This window comes from Monodelphis domestica, chromosome 1 (genome assembly GCF_027887165.1).
Source record: "Monodelphis domestica isolate mMonDom1 chromosome 1, mMonDom1.pri, whole genome shotgun sequence".
NCBI lineage: Eukaryota > Metazoa > Chordata > Mammalia > Didelphimorphia > Didelphidae > Monodelphis > Monodelphis domestica.
In genome coordinates this window covers 556,272,902-556,295,723 of record NC_077227.1, presented here as the reverse complement: position 1 = coordinate 556,295,723, position 22,822 = coordinate 556,272,902, and the positions used below count along the sequence as shown (strand labels likewise).

Sequence of the window (22,822 nt, the reverse complement as noted above, 5' to 3'; positions counted from 1 at the left end):
TGTGAATCACAACAAAATGTGATATTACCAAAATCCCCCAAAATATGGGAGTACAAGATCATCTTACTTGTCTCTTGAGGAATCTGTATGCAGGTCAATTAGAACTGAACATGAAGCAAATGGTTTAACATTTGTAAAGGAGTAAGAAAATTCTGTATATTGTCACCTTATTAATTTAACTTATATGCAGAGTACATCAGATACCAAACTAGATAATATGAAGTTGGAATTGAGATTGCTGGGAGAAATATCAACAATCTCAGATATGCAGACAAAACTATTTTGGTGGCAGAAAGTGAAGAAAAATTATGAAGCCTTTCAATAAGGGTGAAAGAGGAAAGGGTAAAAAGCTGGCTTGAAGCTTAATATTAAAAAAATAAAGACTAAGATCTTAACAACTCATGCCACCACTTCCTGGAAAATAGAGGGAGAAGAAATGTAAGAAGTGTCAGATTTTATATTCTTGGACTCAAAGATCACAGCAGACAGCAACTGAAGTCATGAAATTAAAAGAGAATTGTTCCTTGGAAGGAAAGCTATGGCAAATATGGGTAGCATACTAAAAATCAGAAACATCATCTTGCTGACAAAGGTCTATATAGTCAAAGTTATGGTTTCTCCAGTAGCAATGTATGGCTCTGAGAGTTGGATTATATTGAAAGCCGAGTGCAGTAGAATCAATGCTTTCAAACTGTGGTGCTGAAGAAGACTTGTGAGAGTCTTTTGGACTCTCATAGCAAGGATATCAAATTAGTCAATACTAAATTAATTCATACTGTTCACTGGAAGGTCAAATACTGAAGCTGAATTTTAAATATTTTTACCACTTAATTAGAAGACAGTATTCATTGGAAAAGATGCTGATGTTGGGAAATATTGAAGGCAAAGGGAAAAGGAGACAGCAGAGGATGAGATGTACAGTTAGCTTTATGGAAGCAATGAACATGAACTTAGACAGACTACAGGAGTTAGTGGAGGACAAAATGGCCTGACATTCTAGAGTCCATGGGATCACAGTCAGAAATGGCTGAACAACAATAATAAATAGATATGAGAATCATAAGCATAGAGATGACAATTGAAATCAACTGATGGGCTCACCAAGTGAACTAATATAGACCTAGAAAATAATCACAGTTAATAGGAATCACCTGTATTAAGATTAATACTAGGCAGCCTTCTCAAAGTGTTTAGACACAAAAGAGAGAAAAGAAAATCTAATATGGATGAACAGATCAAGTGAGGGTTTAGTGGGAAAAGGGGCAATACGTGGACATGGTTCTAAGGAGTAAAGAAGAAGTCATTAGACAAGAAGATAACTGGGAGGGTTGGAATGATTGAGAGAAATCTTCTGGAAAAGACAAAATGGAATAAGATCACTTGTACAAAATGAGAGGTTTGCCTTGGTAAGATATCAGAGAAGAGAAAGCGAAGAAAATGTCAGAAGGCAACTGGTTGATGTGAGATAAGGAGTAGGAGAGACAGACCTCTGGGTAAAAGGTCTCTTTTTATTTTCAGTAAAATGAGGCAATGGTCTCACCTGGAAAGTGGGAGAAGAAAGAATGAGCCATGGGAGGTTTCAATAGGATTAAAAAAAGATCTGAAAATACTATAATAGTTTGTGATAATTAGTGGGAGTGAATTAATTAGGGAGGTGTTGAATGGATTGCCTTGTCAAAGTGAGGGTCCATTTGAGATTCAGTTGAGATACAAACATAAATTTGTAATGGACTGAGTCAGCAGCTTCATAATTTTCTCTAGCTTTGCTCAGTTGCACATGAATAAAAGCAAAAGCAGAAGATAATGGAGCAAGGCTGACTTGACAATGCAAGATTTTCAATATAATAAAAGAGCAAGGGATTCAAAAGAGAAAAATGTAATTGAAACTGAATGTAGTTTGATGAAGGACCAAAATGAGGAAGAGAAGAAAATGCAGCTAATTTATCATGATGGCCTTGGAAAGAAATGAGAGAACTAGAGGTCACTTTTCAAAAGAATAACAATGTTATAACATGAAGGGACAATTTGAATGACAGTTGAATGTATTCAGAAAAAGAAATTTTGGAATTCATGAATAAAGAACAATTTTCTATTTTAAAATTTTTCCATGGTTACATAATTCCTGTGGTCTCTCTCCCTTCTTTCCTCCCCCCTTCCAGAATTAATAAGCAATTCCACCAGGTTATACATATATTATCAATCAAAACTTATTTCCATCTTATTCATTTGTGTAATAGAGTAATCTTCTACAACCAAAACCATTAATAATATAACCATATAAACAAGTGATAAATCTTGTTTTCTTCTGTTATTTCTACTTCCATAGTTTTTTCTCTAGATGTGGATAGAGTTCTTTCTTATAAGTCCCTCAGAGTTGTCCTGGATCATTGCATTGCTTTTAGTAGTAAAGTCAGTTACATTTGATTGTCCACAACGTTTCACTTAATGTGTAGAATATTCTCCTGGTTCTGCTTATTTTATTCCACATCAGTTTATGTAGGTCTTTCCAGTTCTTATTGAAGTCAATCAATTCATCATTCCTTATTACACAATAGTATTCCATCACCACATTATGACACAATTTGTTCAGCCATTCCCCTATTGAGAAAAATCCCCTCATTTTCTATTTTTTTGCCACCACAAAAATCACAGCAACAACAGAGAACATTTTGATGGCTAAAAGAAGAAAGGAAAAAATATCTTATTTTATTTCAAAATATGTGTTTGGAGAAGAACAACTTTTATATGAGAATTAAGAAGTTTAGAACCAAAAATAAACCTGTGGCATAAATAGATAGAATTATATTACTTGTATATGATAAGATATAGCACATTGATAAAATCGTGTATATGTGGGAATCATTTAATGATGATTTAGAAAGGCAGAGTTAAAGCTTTTATTTACTAAAAATAAGAGATGAGTTCAATGACACATGATATGTTGCAAAACTGTGTGAGGAACATAGAGGTAAAAAACATTATCCCTTTTTATAACTGCTTCGTGGGTAAAGATAATAGTTAGCTTAAGATGAAATATATTAACATTAGTGGAGTGAGGCATGATTTTAAAATGTACAAATTCCATGGGGGAAAAGTGGGAAGTTGTTGCATTTTAAATGAAAGGTGAGTAACTTAGGTCAGGCAGCTTTGATCTAAACCACTGAAAGATACATGAGTATAGAGGCATAAGAACAGGAGGCTGAGGCCGAAGAGGGAAAAAATTAGTGAGTGAAAATGAAATGTCAGGGGGGTTGGAAAAACTATTTGTTGGAGTTATTTGAAGAGACCATTCACAAGAATTGTTAGCTGACAGAAGGTTTTGGCTACATGATTCCTGAATGGCTAAGTGAGAAGTCCAGTTTCAACAGATCAGTGAAGTTCAGTAGCTTCAGGATCATTAAAAGTTTAAGAGTTGTGCTTGCTTCAGCAGCATTTATTCTAAAATCAGAATAATACATAGAAGATTCGCATGGATCCCATGGAAGGATGACATGAAAATCATGAAGCAGTCCATATTAGAAAAAAAAAAATTAAGAGAGGTAAAGCTTCTGAGAAACAAGTTAACTGCTCCTGGCCCCAGTGCTTTGAGATAGAAAATCAGAAAGTGGAAACAAGTACTGCAGCTTTGGTATAAGGACTAGTTTACGTTGCCCAGAAATTTAATCTGGTGTGAAAATGAGGGGCTCGGTCTTGAAAATCAGTCTCTACATATAAAAATAAGGACTTGGGACACTACCTGCCAAGAAACACACAGAAAACCTATGAACACTGTTACAAAACATTCTTCACACAAATAAAGATAGATTTCAATATTTGGAGAAATATTAATTGTTCATAAATAGGAAAAGCCAATATAATTTTTAAAAGACAATATTACCTCTATTTAGTTATGTGGTAGCATAACATACATTATAGAGCTAGGGGAAATAATTATAAAATTTATCTAGAGCTAAAAAAGATCAGTTGTGTCCAACTCTTTGTGACTCCATGGGGTTTTCTTGGCAAAAATAGTGGAATAATTTGCCATTTCCTTCTCATTTTACAGATGAGCAAACAAGCAAACAAGGTTAAGTGATTATCGCAACTTTACACAGCAAATGAATATCTGAGACCAGATTTGAACTCAGGAAGGTGGGTTTTCCTGAATCCAGGACCAATGCTCTAGCCTCTGAATCATTTTGAACAAATCTCGAAAATATCAAGAAAATCAGTAAAAAAAAATGGAAAGGAAGGAGACCTAGAAGTATCAGATTTTAAACTTTGATAGAGAACTGATGAACTGAGAGTAGAGCCTGAGGCATTTATAGTTTTCTTTCTTTTTTTCACAATGTGCCTAATATTTTTCTTCATATTTTATATATTTGTATATATAGTAGCTATTTATATATTTTAATATATTTGGCTTTATATTTTTGACTGCTAAATAGGTGAAGAAGCAGTGGTCAAGAAAAAGAGAATCTGGAATTAAAAATACAATTTAATTTGATTTAAAATTTCCATGAAAGATCAAAGAAAAAAGAAAAAATGCCTGGATGTTCAAAAATATTTATGACAGTTCATTTCACAGAAGTAAAAAATTTTAAAATAAGGGAATAGCCATAAATTGGGGAAGAGATAAACAAATGATGGTATATGAATGTATAGGATACTATTCCATTGTAAGAAATCATTATGGAAATTGTTTAAGAATTACCTAAAAAGATTTATGTGAACTGATGTGAAATGAATAAAATTAAGAACAATTTTCACAGTAGGAACAATTTGTAAAAAATTAACTACAAAAGACTTAATAACTCTAATCAACCCAATGACCCACCACAATTTCAAAGGATCCATGATTAAAAATACCATAAAGCTCCAGATAGAGAATTGAAGGACTCAGAATACAGATTCTGGCATTTGTAGCTTTCTTTTTTTTTTTCATAACATACCTAATGAAGAAATGGGGCTTTTTTTCATATTTGTAATTGGTTTTGTATTTCTTGACTGCTCAATGAGTGAAGGAATTATCAGGAGGAAGAGAATCTAGAATTAAATTATATTTTAATTTAATTTAAAATTTCCATGATAATGATCCCAAATGGAGATAGATACAGAAATTTGATAGAATCTACATAAATATGATAACTAAAGATATAGACATGGCTTAGCTCACTGTGGGGGGAGGAAGAGAAGATCTGAATTATTGAATAAATAGAGGAGATACTCATATTTAGGGGACAGGGGAACCAGAAGAGAACAAGAAGATAGGGCAATAAGCCTACAGTAAGGAAGGAGTGATCAGCCATGTCATTAATTTTAATCAAATAAGATAATATTTGTAAAGTTCATAGCACACTGCCTGGTACATAGTAGACACTTAATAAATATTTATTTCCTTCTTCTTACTTTCTACTCACACTTCATAGAAATAAAAGGAGAATAAGGACTGAGAAAAAGACCTTAGTTTAGGTTATTAGGAGAATACTGGTTCTAGGTCATTTTTTTACAATTTTTTCAAAGTAATCTTTATATCCTTTTTAGTTTTTATAATGCTTTTATTCTTTGTATCCTATTTGGATGTATATAGGACAGTCAATAACTTAATCTTTGAAATTTTGGTTCATTTTCTATACAATGGCAAAATTATGCTTTTAAAAAGAAGTCATGCTACCTGAGGTTCCCATTGTGAATCTATATTCATAAAGAATTGCTGTCATCACAAATTCATCATTTTGTTGTCAAACCAGTGATGAACTTCTCTAGACTTTGTCTGGCTGATCCTCAGACAACAGGTATAGTGCTCATTATTAGAATTGTTATTAAAGCTATTACAGGTTCATAGCATCTATCAGAACTGGTATGCTACTGGCATAGCCTTCAAGAACCCAAAATTATATCAATACATCACTCAAGCTTCAAATCTAGGCTTGAGTCCAAAAATGTATTTTATTTAAAATGTTATTAATTCGTTCTTTTCCAGTTCCATAGAAGTATCCAACAAGTATTGAAATCAACTTGTAGGTATACACTTAATAGAAAGATAAAAATATTTTTTTAAAGTTCTTAACATATTGATTAAATTCTACTTTTCTAGTTAAAATTGGCTACAAATGAGATAAATTCAGAGTAATTAAATGAATTCAGTTTAAAATTTTAAAAATCATTATCATTATTCATTGAGTCCATTATTGTTACCACTTACCAACATATCACATGAAACAGAAAAATGTAAAAATACTGTATTTTCTAAATAAAAATATAATCTAATTTCTCTTACTCTTTCCTTCAAAAAAATTAGCCCAACTAGAAAATTAAAATGTCAAGCAAAACTACTACTATTAAAAAATGTATCAAAAGCCAATTCCTTTTTTCTTTGAAATATAGACTTCATACAGGATTTTGTAATGTGATTTGTATACTTTAATTAGTTGAATGACCTCAAGCAAGCTAAAAGCTTCAATTTGTCATTTGTAGAATGAAGTAGTTAGATCAATGACCTCCAAATCAAATTTTACCTTTTGAATTCTGTGATTCTTCATGTGACATCCTTTCTTTATTGTAGTATTAACCTTTTAAAATGACAAAATCTCTTTGGATTTTTTTCCTCTTTAAAGCATAACAGAGAAATATTCATTTCCTTTGCCACACTCTAGTGTGTTTCCTAAATATGAGATAATAAGACTGACTTTTAATTTAAAAAAAACATATAATAACTTACACATCCAAATGAAAATTATTCCCTTGCATATGATCACCTTAAGAGGCTTATCCCAATGTTGTTATTGGTATTCAAAACAGTTTTCAAATTCATTAGGTATAATCTCCAAAGTCAGGGACACATTCTTTGGTATAACCTTGATGTTTGAGTGTAAATCTGTTTTTTTAATAATCAAAAATAAAATGATGATCTTGCTTATGGCTCATGTTTACAAACCACTTTATAGTTTTTCTCATTAACTCTATGAAGCAGATTGGCCCTCAATTTTCTCACTTGGAAAATTCAAACTTGAGAGGTTAAATGAATTGCCAAAATCATACAGGCAGCAAATGACAGCTCTAGGATTCAAATCCAGATCCTCTGACTACAAATCCAGAACTTTTCCCATGGCTCCACATTGGGTCTCATGATGACAATGAAAGGAAATCAATTACTCCTTGAGGCAGTACATTCAGCTTTTATAGCTCAAGTGGTTAAAAAGTTTTTCTTTTCTTAAATCTATAAGTAGTCAATTACATTCAAATCAACAGACTATAACTTTCTTGAGGGTAGGGAATGTTTGGTTTTTATTTTGGCACTCAGCAAAGTGTCAAATATTGGACTTAATATCCAAAACAAATATCTATTCTTTGCATGTCCTCCACAAAGTCATTATATGACACATTACAATGTCATAGAAGTGACTCAAATTCAAAGGTTTGACCATGAACCAAAATTCTGGTAGGCCCTATCACTGAGAAAGCTCTTAAAAGTATAGGCTGTTGTCATAAGGTTTCTAAAAATTAGCCAAGTTGAGCATGGAAAGGTCAATAACCAGTAAGCTAGTTGAATCCTTTTTCCATAATAATAATCCATGACAAAGGCTAATGTGACTAGGATCTATGGTTTCATTGTTATAAATAACTCTGGAATAATGAAAGTTAGTCTACCAATATATTTTGGCACCTTCTTTGCAAGTCAGAAATTAAATAAGTTTACCAGTTTAACAGCCAGTTTGTATTACAAGTTGATCACACATGAAAAATTGAAAAATATAAAATGGCTTTCATAACTATATAGACAATTTCTACAGTGGCTGTGGTGAAAGGGAAGAAAAGGGAGAAGAGGGTGCTAAGGAACATAGTTTCAGGATACCTGTAAACATTAATTTAACTGTTAGTACTCTAACTATGATTCCCTAGCTCAGTGATGGCAAACCTAAGGTACTGGTGCCAAAGACGGCACACATAGTGCTCTCTGTGGGCACATGGGCACCCTCCTCCAACCCCACACAGAGTTTATCATTAGAAAGGCAGAAGAATTCAAGCAGAGCTGCTCTCCTCCCCTCTCCACCAAGCCTAACAACATTCTTTCGCATCACCCACCCTCTGTCCAGAAGCCCAATGGGAGAACTTTCTCTCTCCCCTGTGTGGGATAAATGGAGGAGGTTAGGAGGTGGGGTACTGTACTTGGTCTCTGGTGGGGGGTGGTTATGGCACTTTCTGGGGGATAGGGTTGGGGTGGAGCCTGGCACACCATGCCTAAAAAGTTTTCCATCACTGCCCTATTGAGCCTATTACCTTGGATGAATTGAATCATATCAATCCTGATATTTTGTTCTGAATTAAAACAGAAGACAAAAGCAAGCTGCATTGAAATCAAAGGATGGTTCATATATTCTCCTTGGGAAGGCAAATAACAAGGTGGGTTTAGATGTATCCAAATGTAACAAGAAACATTATTTGATGGGATGTTCAGTTGTGTTATATTATAGAGTTTATGAAAAGCATTTGCCAAAGATCATGATAAAGATATTTGATGTATGTTATTAACATTGCAGAAGATGATAAAGCAGAGAAATTCTATTAAGAACTCAGTATGACCCATCACATTAAATCAACATATTATTTAATACCAGGTGAATATAGGGGAACACCACAAAAATCTTTGAATATATGGTTTGGTAAAAAGAAATGAGAGATGAGAAACCAAGAGACTGTAGATGATACAAAAGCTTCATATATGCATATCAAAAATATCACAAAATCCTTCAAAATGAAAGTCAAAAAGGTATTTGATATGTTGAGCACATAAAAAAGAAACTAATATTTTAATAAGACTTGATTTACTTATAAGGAAACCATATTCAAATTGGTGATTTTGTATTGCCTTCTAAAGGCAAAGTTCAAAATCAAATCAACAATAATTGATTAGAAAGACTAAAAATAAGAATACATGACATAAAGTTAAGTCAACTACAACCTGGCATATTTAAACAAGATTTTAAAGTATCTTTAGTAAGATAATAATTGTTATTGCCAGATGTATGTGTATGTTATAAAACCTCTAAAAATAGTGAAGCAGAAAAGGAGAAAAGAAGTTTAAACAAAGATGAGGGAAGAGATTCAGCTAATGTAGTTAAATCAGAATAAATAGGAATGAAACTAGGGAGACAATAAACAACAGAATAAGCAAATGATAGAAAACATCTGTAAATATTTTACAACAATTCTTTTCTCTCGCAGAAAATGGAATTTATACCACTAAGCCTCTAATATCCTAATCCCTAGAATGCTACATAATGAAGTAGAAATGGCACTAAAGAAAATAAAAATGGAAAGGGCATCTAGCTAGACCAAGTACATACATTTGACAAATGACAAAATTGGAGGGCATTGAGGAACTTAATATCAAGATAACTGAAGGAAAGGAAGATAGTAAACACTTGGAATGAAAAGCATAGTGATTTTACTAAAAATATTAAAAAGTGTGTTGTGAAAACATCAATTCTAATGTGCCTACTTTCTCATCTCCAAAAAGAATCTAAGAATACTCTCAATACAAAGAAAGGTCATACTTGACAAAAGTATGAAAAAAGTATTGTCAGGCATTAACAAATGATATTCTTCAATAATCGATGACATTTTCAAAGAAGCATAATTTGATTGAAAATCATAGAAATTTCAAGATTTCACCATGTTTATTTTTCTTGACTATAAAAAAGCATCTGATTGAAAAGATTTCAACTTTACTATACACAAATAACCAATAAAGTGGGTAAAAGACTTTTGTTTTGACTATGATATACAATTGAAAACTCTTAAGAGTTAGTCCTTTAAAACCTTGAAAAAACAATCTGAATATCAACCAAGTCCAGAATTCTACAGAAGCATAAGAACCCAAATATCTCCTTGAAACAAAACCCAGTTTAAAAAAACTCCTTATACCGCTAGTAGTGCTGTATATATACATGCCATAGAACACCATTTTCCATATAATAAACTTGTGGGATCATAGGAATAGTAAAAGAGACACAAAATACACAAAGTAGTTTTGTTTTGTTTTAATAGATTAAATATTAGTGATATAGGTGACATAATGGACAGAGTACTTGACATGGAGTCTGGTCTCAATCACTTAATGGTTGTGAGATTGGAAAAGTCATTTATTCTGTCTGTCTACCTTATTCTTCTCATTTTTAAAATGAGTATAAGAACCACTACCTCCTAGTGTTTCTGTGAGGATAAAATTATATAATGACTATAAAACATTTTGAAAACCTTAAAATTCTATATAAATGCTAGCTATTATTTTATTAGATTTTGTTACTTTTATTTCTATTTATATGAATAGCTATATATAATTAAATCATGACCATCTGTAAACTCCATTATGTGATGCTAAGATGATCATATGGAAATGCAACACAAAGATGGGGGAAAGGCAATCTCATAGTGGGTTGAGGCTGTGCTAAAGACTGGTTGAACAAAACCACACAGTCAACAACCTTAAACCAGCGAATAAGATGAGAACTGTAACCTGTATTAGGGTAGAACTAGGAGGTAGAGAAGAGTTGCTCTCAGAGAACAATAATAGCTTGTAATTTTTCCTAGTTGTATTCTGATATGGAGTAGAACTCAATACTGCTAGGGTTAGTATTAATGACTCCCCCTCACTCTGATCAGAGATTTTTAATTCTCTGGCTCATCTTCTAGGCAATAAAGTTTATTAATATCCATCCTAAAATGTGGTGCCTAGAACTGTGCATGATACTTCATGTATTTTTTAGCCAGAGTATTGTTGTAAGATCAGTACTTTCCCTGTTCACAATACAATGCTGATTTTATGAAAACTAAAATAAAATATCTAAGCCACTGGTTGATTTAATTTTAAAAAAGAAAATCAAATTACCAGTTTCAAAAATGAAAAGGGTGAATGAATGTACCACCAGTGAAGATGAAATTAAATAAATGATTAATTTATTTTATCCAATTATATGCCAATAAATCTAATAATCTAAGTGAAAGATATGAACATTTAAAAATGTAAATTGTCCAATTCAATAGAAGAGGAAAAATACTTAACTCCATCTTAGGAAAAGAAATTGACAAGTTAGCAAGGAACTCCTCAATAAAAAGTTTCCAGGGCCAGATGGTTTGATTGGTAAATTTTACCAAACGTTTAAAGAACAATGAATCCCAATACTATTTAAACAATTGGGAATGTGAGCAAAGGAGTCCTAACAAATCCCTTCTAGGATACAAATATGGTACTGGTACCTAAATCAGGGGGAAGGTCTCATTTCTTAAATAGAGAACCTAGTTTCTACTACATCTTGTGTTATCCTGAATGTGGCTCTATGATATTTTAATTGTTTCTTTCTGCCTTCTTGCAATATCTTCTTTTTTACTTTGGAACTCTGGAATGTGGCTATAATAATCCTGGGAGTTTTCATTTTGAGATCTCACTGAGTAAATGACTGGTGGATTCTTCTCATTTCTATTTTACACTCTGGTTCCCAATCCTAATTTTTAAAGAAAATGTTTTCTTCAATGAGCTTTTTCATATGCTTTCCCATCAGGCCAATTCTATCTTTTAGGGATTTCTTTTCTTCAGTGAATTTCTATGTTTGTTTGTTTTTTTCATTTGGTCAACTCTGCCTTTTAAATAGTTCTTTACTTTAGTTTTGCACCACCTTTTTATTATGCTTCTTTTTTCTGCTTTTTATTATATTATTTTCTGATGTATGCCCCTTTTACCTAGATGCTAACTTTTTTTCATGATTCTCTTGTATCACTTTCATTTATTTTCCCAATTTTTCCTCAACCTCACTATTTGAATTTTAAAATATTTTTAGTTCTTCCAGGAATTCTTTTTGGCTTTACATCCAATTCATATTTTTCTTTGAGGTTTTACAAGTATCTCCTTTGGGTTTATGTTTTGATCTTCCCTGTCACTGTCACGATTCTATGGTTAGGTATTTTTTGGTGTTGTTTGCTCAGTTTTCTAGCTTATTTCATGATTTTTAACTTTCTGTCATAATTGGCCTCTGCTCCTGGGATTTATTAGTGCTATAGGCACTATCCTCAACCTCAGGTTTTTGTGCAACTGTTTACAGAGCTAGATAAGATGGTATGATCTAAGGAGAAGTATGGTTACTGCTCTCCTAGATCTGTGCTCTGTTCTGGGTGACTAAAGGCACTCTTTTCTTCTATGGAATTGTGACCAGTTTCCCTACTCCTACTAGTACAACTCCTCATCCTGGTACTGTGACCCAGAACCACACATGGACAAAGCAACAGAATTCTACTCCCAATGCCAACAAAGGATCTTCTGTAACCATCTACCAAGCAGTTGTCTAATCTCCTTACCACTGTAGGCTTAAAGTTCCCAAAGCCACTGATACTGCTGATTTAATCCCCCCAAAGTCTTCTGCAGACTTGCCCATACAACTTGCAATGGACTGGAGTCCATTCTAATCCAAGTGAGATACACCTTTCCTGCCAAAATTTTAAGTTGGCTGGGAGTTTTTTCTTCTCATTCTTTTTTTTTTGTTCTGATGCTCCATTTTGACTCATATTAATATTTTTTAAAGAGGAATTTGGAAGTTCTAAGACAAGTCCCTACCTTTACTACATAATCTGGACTTTACCCCCCTACTAAATTTATTTTATTTAGCCCATTTTCATTGCCAATGGATACCATTTTAAAATAAATTCTGAATATATCATATTAACTAACTTCAGCTTCATATCATTTGCAGATTTGCTAAATATTCCTTCTACATTGCACCTCAATTGGTGATATATATTTTTATGCTCAACATCACATGAATGAAAGCAGAACCCTAGAGCATTCCATTAGATATACTTCCTCCAAGTTGAGAGTAAGAGAAAGTTGAAACAGACATTTTGAAAATGAATAGAGGAAACAAAAGTTGTTTTCAAACTAAAAAAAATGATACCAATATTAAGAACTTTGTGTGCTAACACACATTTAAACTTTTAGAAAATAAAATATTAAAAGCTTTACCATGTAAGCCAAAGGTGAATCAGAGCCAAAGTTGGTGAACATAGTGAACACAATAAATCTGATGCTTTCTTTTAGTCAAAAGTATGCAACCGAAAATAAAAATTAATTTTCTTTCCTTTTCATTTCCTATTTCAATATTGAAGTTTTTTCTTTTGATTAACATACAGATTTTGTACCATAAAGGACACCTTAGACTTGCTAGAATAGATGATTAAAAACCTTGCACAATGATATGTATCATGTCATGAGAAAAAACAGATAAATCTAATGAGAAATATAAGCACTAGATTCATTTTAGATATATCAATATTTTAAAATTATCCAGTGATCTATTTTGTGAGTATGTTAACAATAGATTTCAAAATACTAGAAAAATAATGGGTGTCTTTTTGTACCCCCAAAAAATAAGTAATCAACATGAAAACAAACCCAGCAATTGTATAAACTGGATTCCAAAATGCTTTACACACAGAGTCAGATCTAAACAATTGGGAAAATATTAATTGTTCATGGGTAGTCTGAACTGGTATAATAAAAGAGGCAATTCTGCCTAATTCAGTGCCATACCAATCAAGCTTCCCCAAAATTATTTTATAGTTAGAAAAAATAATTTAAAAATTCATTTGGAAAAAGAAAAGATCAAGAATATCAAGGGAATTAATGAAGAAAAATAGCAAGAATTGAAGTCTAGCCATATCAGATCTCACACATTGTTATAATGCAATCACCATCAAAACAATCTGATAATGGCTAAGAAATAGCTTAGTGGACCAATGGAATATATTAAGTAATCAACACACTATGGTTATTGTGGTTATGGTAAATGACTATAGTAACCTAGTATTCAATTAAACCCAAGGATTCAAGCTTTTGAGAGAAGAACTCATTATTTAACAAAAACTACTGAGAAAACTATAAAACAGTATGACAAAAACTAGACATAGACCAAGATCATACATCATATACTAAGATGAAATCAAAATGGATGTATGATCTTAAAATAAATGGTGATGCCATAAACAATTTAAGAGCACACAAAATAGTTCACCTGTCAGATCTCAGGATAAGGGAAGAATATATGATGAAAGAAGACATAGAGAACATTAAGAGAAGTAAAATGGATAACTTTGATTACATTAAATTAAAAAGGTTTTGTATGAACAAAACCAATGCAACCCAGATTAGATGGAAAATAAATAACTGGTAAATTATTTTATACCAAATATCACTGACATTGACCTCATTTTGCAAATATATAGAGAACTGAGGCAAACTTATAACAATATAAGTCATTGCCCAATTAATAAATCAATGAATGAAGAGCATCTATAGTCATATTTTCACACAGTCACATTCAAATCATTACTGATTAGAGAAATGAAAATTACAACTCTGATATACCACTTAACACCTATCAGATTGGCTAATATGAGAGTAAAAGGGAAAATTATAAATACTGGGATGTGGGAAAACTGGAGCACTAATAAACTGTTAGTTGAGGGGTGAACTAATATACTGGAGAGTAATTTGGAATCATGTGGCCATAAAACTATGTATACCCTTTGATATAGAAATGCTAGTATGAGGTCTGTATCCCAAAAGGAACATAGATAAAGGAAAGAACCCATGTGTGAAAAACTCTCTATGTGATGACAAAAAAAGGATGTTCTTCCAGACAGAAATAGCTAAACAATATTTAATCTATTAGAGAACAAAAAGTAAGACCCCTCTCTTTTTTATTTACCTTTTCATTGTTCTCTTGGTTTTTGTATTTCAATGTCAAATTTCTGTTTAGTTCTGGTCTTTTCTTTACAAATATTTGGAAGTTTTCTATTTTGTTGAATGCCCATACTTTCCCCTGGAAGTATTTAGTCAATTTTGATGGCCAGTTGATCCTTGTTTGTAGACCCAATTCTTTTGTCTTTCTGAATAGCATATTCCAAACCTTGTGGTCTTTTAGTGTGGAGGCTACCAGATCCTGTGTAATCCTGATTGGTGCTCCTTGATATCTGAATTATCTCTTTCTTACTTCTTGTAATATTTTCTCCTTAGCTTGGAAGCTCTTGAATTTGGCAATTGCATTCCTTGGGGTTGTCTTTTGAGGACTTAGTGTAGCAGGTGATCTATGTACTCTTAAGATGTCTATTTTCCCCTCTTGTTGCAGAACCTCAGGGTAGTTTTCTAGGATAATTTCTTGTAGTGTGGTATCAAAGTTTCTGCTTGTTTCCAGGTTTTCAGGCAGGCCTATGACTCTCTAATTGTCTCTCCCACATCTATTTTCAAAGCAACCACCCTCTCAATGAGATATTTTGTGTTGCCTTCTAATCTGTCATTCATTTGACTTTGCTTTATTAATTCTTTCTGTCTTGTGAGATCACTTGGATTCTACTTCCCCACTTCTAGTTTTTAATGACTGGGTTTTAGCTAAGATCTTTTGATTTTCCTTTTTGGTTTGATCTATCCTACTTTTCATTGCTTCCAGCGGTTCATTTTCTGTTTTTCAATTTGCTTATTATTTCGTTTGATTACTGGGCTTCAGTTTCCAAGTGGGAGATCCTGTCTTTTAAACTGTTATTTTCTTTTTGGGCCATTTCCTACTTTTCTTGCCACATTTCTTCAATTTTTCTGAAAATCTCAGATTTAAAGTCTACAAGAACTTGTGACCAATTTCCATTTTTTGAAGGTTTAGGTGTATTTAATTATTTGTCATCTTCTGCTATCTCTTCTTTAGTCTGGGTTCTTTCTGCATAAAAATTATCAAGGTTAATAGTTTCTTCTTGGGGTTTTTTGGGGTATTTGTGGATTTTAGTTCCTAGGAGTTGGTGGCCATTTGCTTCATTCCTTCCTGGTCAGATTTTAAGTGAGGAATGTGGGTGAGCTTTGCACTGGCTCTAAAGAGGTTTTTGCCCTGAGGATATTTTTCCTCATCAGTCCTCAGCAGTGTCCAGCTGCTCTTAGTGGCAGATACAGCCCCTAAGAACTTATAGCCCCTAAGACCTCTTAGAGGTCTGGATGTGGAGTACAGGCAAGTCTCTGTATTGAGCAATTGAGAGGTTTTTACCAATAGGCTATTTTTCTCTGTGGTGCTTTGCATTGTCACTTCTTTCTGCCCAAACTCAATGCCCTATCTCCATGTTTCCTCAACCTCCAGGGGTCCCTTGTCTTGCTGTTATTATGGGCTGGCCCAGCCCTGGAGAACTTAAAGATTGCCTGGAAGAAGTCTTGGTGGGGAGTGTAGAAAAGTCTCTGTATTGGAAACTGGTTAAGTTTTTGCCCAAGGGATTTTTTTGGTTCTCTGTGGCATTTTTCTGTGAGCTTCCCCCTCTCCCCAAGCTCTGCACCCTATTTCATTTTGTCAGCCTCCCTGGGTTCTTAGTCTAGTTTCACTTAGGAGTAAGTCTGTGTAGATCTCAGCCAGTCTCCTTCCTAGAACATAAAAGTTTGTCCTGTTCTCACTTAGACTCTGGAAAGGTAGGTGAACTGGGGCAGGTGTGATGAGTCACCCCTTGGTGGCCAAATTGTTTATATTTCTTTATTGAAAAGTGTTATTTGTAACTGTCAAAAATTATACTCACTATTATAGGAATTAGAAGAATTATCCATAGGTAGTGATTGGGGTACTAAGTGGTTTAAAATCATATATATAAAAAGAAAAAAAGAAAGAAAGGGGAAGGAGAAGATAGAACCAAGAGAAACTTGAAGGAATAAGACAATTAGGATATAATCTATACTACACAAAAAGGCACATGGGTGTGGGAGGGGAAAAATACAACTGTAAGAAGGAGAGGAAGAGAATACTAAAAGGTAATACTCAAACCTTACTCTCAGTGGAATCAATTCTGAGAGGGAAGATGATCTAGATCCCTGGGGTATTGAACTATATCTTACTCTATAGGAAAGTTGAGAGGGGAAAACTAAGGGTGGGAGTGGGGAGGGGAGTTAAAATAAGAAGATGGAAAGAGACAGATAAGGAAATTCAATCGACCCTAAAGAAAATAAAGGGGAATAAAAAGGGAGGGGGCAGAATGCGAGGGCTGGGAGGGAAGCAATACAAGGAGGGAGAGTGTGTGGATAGCTTAAAAAGACCCCAAAAGAAAAATAAGAGAGGAATAAGAAAGGAGGGGGAGAAAGGAAAGTAAAATAAGGGTGGGGATTAGGGGAACTGATTAAAAACAGAACACTGGTGTAGACAGAAATAATGAAAGAGGAAAAGGCAGGACAAGGAGAGAAAATCAAAATGTTGGGGAATACACAGGTAGTAATCATAACTTTGAATGTGAATGGAATGAACTCACTCATAAAGTTGAAGCAAATAGCAGAGTGGATTAGAAATCAAAATCTTACCATATGTTGTCTATAAGAAAAACACATGAGGAAGCATAGGGTAAAAGTAAGCAGATGGAGAAAAATCTATTGGGCATAAACTGAGGAAAAGAAGGCAGGAGTCACAATCATCATATCTGACAAAGCCAAAGTAAAAATAGATCTAGTTAAAAGAGATGCAGAAAGTAATTACATCTTGATAAAAGGCAATATAGACAATAAGGAAATCAGTACTCAACATGTTCACAACAAATGGCATAGCATCCAAATTTCTAAAGGAGAAACTAGTGGAACTCAAGGATGAAATAGATAGGAAAACTATACTAGTGAGAGACCTAAACCTTCCTCTAACAGAACTAGATAAATTGAACCAAAAAATAAATAAGAAAGAGGTAATAAAAGTGGATGAAATCTTAGAAAAATTAGTGTTAGAAGATATGTGGAGAAAAATAAATAGGGGAAAAAAAGAATACACCTTTTCAGCAGCACATGGAACATTCACAAAGATTGACCATATACTGGGGCATAAAAACATGGTAAACAAGTGTAAAAGAGCAGAAATAGTAAATGCAACCTTTTCAGATCACAATGCAATAAAAATAACAATTGATAAGGGTCCATGGAGAGACGAGTCAAAAATTAATTGGAAATTAAATAATATGGTTCTCCTAAATTGGTTAAAGAACAAATCATAGAAACAATTAATAATTTCATTGAAGAAAATGACAATGATGAGACATCCTTTCAAACTCTATGGGATGCAGTCAAAACAGTACTTAGGGAGGAAATTTATATCCTTTAGTTCATATATTAACAAATTAGAGAGGTCAGAGGTGAATGAATAGGGCATGCAAATTAAAAAACTAGAAAGTAAACAAATTAAAAATCCCCAGATTAAAACTAAATCAGAGATCATAAAAATTAAAGGAGAAATTAATAATAAAATTGAAAGTAAAAGGACTATTGAATTAATAAACAAGACTAGAAGTTGGTACTTTGAAAAAAACAAATAAAATAGACAAAGTACTGGTCAATCTAATAAAAAAAAAAAGGAAAGAAGAAAACCAAATTATCGTCATAGGTGAAAAGGGAGACCTCACCTCTAATGAAGAGGATATTAAGGCAATCATTAAAACTATTTTGACAAATTATATGGCAATAGGTACGGCAATCTAGGTGATATGGATGAATATTTACAAAAATATAAATTGCCTAGATTAACAGAAGAGATAGAATGCTTAAGTAAACTCATATCAGAAAAAGAAATTGAACAAGCCATCAAAGAACTCCCTAAGAAAAAATCCCCAGGCCTGATGGATTCACAAGTGAATTCTATCAAACATTCAAAAAACAACTAATCCCAATACTATACAAACTATTTGACATAATAAGCAAAGAAGTTCTCCGAAATCCCTTTTATGACAAAAATATGGTACTAATTCCAAAGCCAGGTAGATCAAAAACAGAGAAAGAAAACTACAGACCAATCTCCTTAATGAACATAGATGCAAAAATCTTAAATATAATACTAGCAAAAAAATTCCAGTAAGTGATCACAAGGGTTATTCATTATGATCAGGTAGGATTTTTATTAGGAATGGAAGGATAGTTCAATATTAGGAAAACCATTCATATAATTAACCATATCAACAACCAAATCAACAAAAAAAATCACATGATAATCTCAATAGATGCAGAAAAAGCCTTTGACAAATACAACACTCATTCCTATTGAAAACACTAGAAAGCATAGGAATAGATGGGCCTTTTCTAAAAATAATAAACAGTATATATTTAAAAACATCAGCAAGCATCATCTGTAATGGGGATAAACCATCCAATAAGATGGGAGAGAAACAAGGATGCCCATTATCACCTTTATTATTTAGCATTGTACTAGAAACATGAGCAGTAGCAATTAAAGAAGGAAAAGAAATTGAAGGTATTAAAATAAGGAATGAGGAGACCAAACTATCACTCTTTGCAGACGATATGATGGTATACTTAAAGAATCCTAGAGAATCAACTAAAAAGCTAGTGGAAATAATCAACAAGTTTAGCAAAGTTTCAGGATACAAAATAAACCCACATAAACCATCAGCATTTCTATATACTTCCAACTTATCCCAGCAGCAAGAGTTAGAGAAATTCCCATTAGAATCAGCATTGACAACATAAAATACTTAGGAATCTCTCTGCCAAGACAAATACAGAAAGTATATTAACACAACTACAAAATACTCAACACAATAAAACTATATCTAAATAACTGGAAAAACATCAGTTGCTAATGGGCAGGATGAGTTAACATAATAAAAATGACAATCCTACCCAAACTAATTTACTTATTTAGTGCCATACCCATCAAACTACCAAAAAACGTTTTTACAGAATTAGAAAAAACAATAACAAAGTTTATTTGGAAGAAAAAAATACCAAGAATATCAAGGGAAATAATGAAAAACTGCAAAGGAAGGTGACCTTGCAGTACTAGCTCTTAAACTGTACTATAAAGCAGTGGCCCTAAAAACCATATGGTACTGGCTAAGAGACAGAAGAGAGGATCAGTGGAATAGACTTCGAGTAAGTGACCTTAGTAAGTCAGTCTATGATAAACCCAAAGAAACCAGCTTTGGGGACAAAAATCCACTATTTGACAAAAAAAAAAACCTTGGAAAATTGGAAGACAGTATGGGAGAGATCTGGTTTAGATCAACATCTCACAACCAACACCAAGATAAACTCAGAATGGGTGAATGACACCTTGAACATAAAGAAGGAAACAATAAGTAAATTAGGTAAACACAGAATAGTATACTTGTCAAATCTTTGTGAAAAGAAAAAATTTTAAGACCAAGCAAGAGTTAGAAAAAAATTATGAAATGCAAAATAAATAATTTTGATCACATTAAATTAAAAAGGTTTTATACAAACAAAACCAATAAACAATCTTTATTTAAAAAAAAACTCTGACAAAGGTCTAATCACTCAAATATATAAGGAACTAAATCAATTGTACAAAAAATCAAACCATTCCCCATTTGATAAATGGGTAAGGGACATGAATAGGCAATTTTCCAGATAAAGAAATCAAAACTATTAATAAGCATATGAAAAAAAATGTTCTAAAGCTATAATAATCAGAGAAATGCAAATCAAAACAACTCTGAGGTATCACCTCACACCTAGCAGATTAGCTAACATGACAACAAAGGAAAGTAATGAATGTTGGAAGGGATGTGGCAAAGTTGAGACATTAATGCATTGCTGGTGGAGTTGTGAATTGATCCAACCATTCTTCTGGAAGGCAATTTGGAACTATGCCCAAAGGGCACTAAAAGACTGTCTTCCCTTTGATCCAGCCATAGCACTGCTGGGTTTGTACCCCCAAAGAGATAATAAGGAAAAAGACTTGTACAAGAATATTCATAGCTGCACTCTTTGCAGTGACAAAAAACTGGTAAATGAGGGGATGCCCTTCAATTGGGGAGTGGCTGAACAAATTGTGGTATATTCTGGTGATGGAATACTATTGTGCTCAAAGGAGGAATAAACTGGAGGAATTCTATGTGAACTGGAACAACCTCCAGGAATTGATGCAGAGTGAAAGGAGCAGAACCAAGAGAACAATGTACACAGAGACTGATACACTGTGGTAAAATTGAATATAATAGACTTCTCTACTAGTAGCAATGCAATGATCCAGAAGTATTCAGAGGGACATATGAGAAAGAACGCTATCCACATCCAGAGGAAGAACTGTGGGAAAAGAAACACAGAAGAAAAACAACTGCTTGATCACATGGGTCGATGGGACTATAACTGGGAAGGTAGACTCTAAAAGATCACCCTAGTGCAAAAATTAATAATAATATGGAAATAGGTCTTGATCAATGATACATGTTAAACCCACTGGGATTATGAAGGGGGTGAGGAAAGGAGAGAAAAAGAACATGAATCTCATAACCATGGAAAAATATTCTAAATCATCTAATTAAATAAATTTATCCCAAAAAATGTGCTTTAAGAAACAGCAAATAGCAATATACTAGTAAACTTGCTTTTATCTCTTCCTGCCTCCCCAACAAGGCAGGTCATATTCCATAGATTGCACATATATCATATATACATATTTCACTGTTCATCATATTTGGAAACAAGGAAAATATTGTTTATACTAGAGAAAATGTCATAGATGAAATAAAGAGAAGAATATTCAAGCTAAAAAACAAAAGATGGGGATAGTTCCCAAATTGAAGAGATCACATATCTATCAAAGTAAAATAACAGAGAACTTTTAGATAAACTAAGTTATAGCGCAAATAGAAAAATTAAATATTAAAAATTTAAAACCATTATATCAATGAAGTTTTATAGAATTTTTATTATTTATATTTTAGAAATTTTAGGAATATCATGCCACTCTCAGCTTTCAGGGTATATATAAATGATATTTCCATGATAAATGCACAATTCCTCAGGCTCTATCCAAAAACTACACTGTATTAATTCTACTGAATATTTCCTATCAGAAAATATCTTTAAAATGTCATAGTTCTAAATGTCTTAAGTTTGTCAGCTGCAAATGTCAAGAATGATGCAATCTTAAAATCAATTCAAGTAATTGACAGAACATCCTTGAATCTATCCCTCATTCCATAAAATTATAAGACCAAATTATTAGAGAACAAAATAGCCCTACAAAAGCAATAAGAAAAGACTACTCTTCAAAATCAAACAATTTATCCTGTCTTCAATTGCATTAACACAGTTTCCCTGAATGGTAAAGCTCTTAGACACAAAGATCAAACTTATGTACTGATCCTGCCCCTAAATCCAGTACTCACTGACTTCTTTAGCTAGGATGAGATATGTAAGTGGTACTCAAAAGAAAGCTATAAAAAATAATCAAATAGCAGAGGAACATTTGACAGAGATGAGACAGAACAATTCAACTTTTATTTGTTTCTTCCTAATCCAGCAAGGACAATGGTCATTGTATCAAAAAAGTAAGGGGAAAAATTATAGCTTCCCTCCCCCTTAACAAAAGAGAGAATAACCAGAAAGCACATAGATGTTATGAATAAATTCAGAAATCTAGTCCAGCCTTAATATCTCAAGGAATTTGCACTTGTGTTTATAAGATGATAGATATAGACTTGAATAGGACCTTAGAAGTCAATGACTCCAACACTTCCCTTTTACATAGAAAAAAACCAAAACCTTAAGAAAATGTAAATTACTTGTTCATGGTCACATAACTACTAAGTGTCTGAGGCAGGATTCAAAATGAAAGTCTGTCTGACTTCAAGATGAACACTAAATTCACTATAATATACTTGCCTCTCAAATATCAGTCAGGGTCAGTAACGTGGATTTCTATTAGGATTTATTCAAAATGAACAAATATTTGTTTATTTTCAGCATTAGCTTCTTAAAAAGTAATCAGTCCAAAATAATTCTGTTTCCTTTTTGAGTTGCTAAGAAGCAGAGACAAGAAGGACAGGT

At 33.0% G+C, this 22,822-nt stretch overlaps 1 protein-coding gene and 1 non-coding gene across 4 annotated transcripts in view; one reads left to right on the top strand and one right to left on the bottom strand.

The window, feature by feature from the left end:
• DLGAP2 (DLG associated protein 2) overlaps window positions 1-22,822 on the bottom strand; it is a 1,318,656-nt gene that overhangs the window by 1,101,450 nt on the left and 194,384 nt on the right. The window lies entirely within an intron of this gene.
• Window positions 3,415-3,520, top strand: LOC130456691 (U6 spliceosomal RNA). Its single transcript, XR_008915741.1, has one exon. It is a non-coding gene; the product is annotated as a U6 spliceosomal RNA (small nuclear RNA).